Genomic DNA, 708 nt, shown 5'->3' with positions numbered 1-708 from the left:
TTGTTCTGGCAAATGCATCCTGTTTCGGGGTTTTTTGTGATTCCCTCGGATACTGGTCACGCTCTGCTGGCAATGAGACTCGGACACCTGCAAAATAACGAATATTCCGGTGTACGGAATATTCGCCTCCGACGCTCAAGTTAGTGAACGGAAACGGAAAAGGCTAGAGAGAGAAAGTAGAGAGAAGTTGGAGCTTTTTGATGCTCTGTATTTATGTTATGTCACAAAATCCCCCTCCCATCATAAATGATTGGGGTATTTATAGGGGTGAGAACATGTACCCCTCTAGGGTTTATACCCTAGAATTTCGTGACATGATTGGCTGCGCAATCAGAAGTCGCCACGTGTCGTAAGGGGCGCCGTTTTACGGCTTTCAAGGTTTTCTCGGGATTTGGGCCTGAGGTCATCAGGGCCCTTTTCTCTTTCTGATTTTAGCATTGGGGCATTTAGAGATGGCTGACATGTGTCACTATGACCAGTGGACACGTGTCACATTCTCATAGGGCCACGTGTCACCTGTTTATTGGGCCACGTGTCACTATGAGATTGGGCCACGTACCTGGGGTATTTTTACCCTAAACATTTGCCCCTCAGAGGGGGTGGCTCGTACACTTACTGGCCGCCTCCTCTGATCTTGCACTCTGGACGTCCTGGTACTCTGGAAGGAGTTGATCTCCTAACTGACCAGAACGGCCACTTTAGTGGGAC

The sequence above is a fragment of the Chenopodium album genome, chromosome 20 (genome assembly GCF_948465745.1).
Source record: "Chenopodium album chromosome 20, dcCheAlbu1.1, whole genome shotgun sequence".
Taxonomy (NCBI): Eukaryota; Viridiplantae; Streptophyta; class Magnoliopsida; order Caryophyllales; family Amaranthaceae; genus Chenopodium; species Chenopodium album.
The sequence above is the reverse complement of the archived record's forward strand: the minus strand, read 5'-3'. Positions refer to the sequence as shown.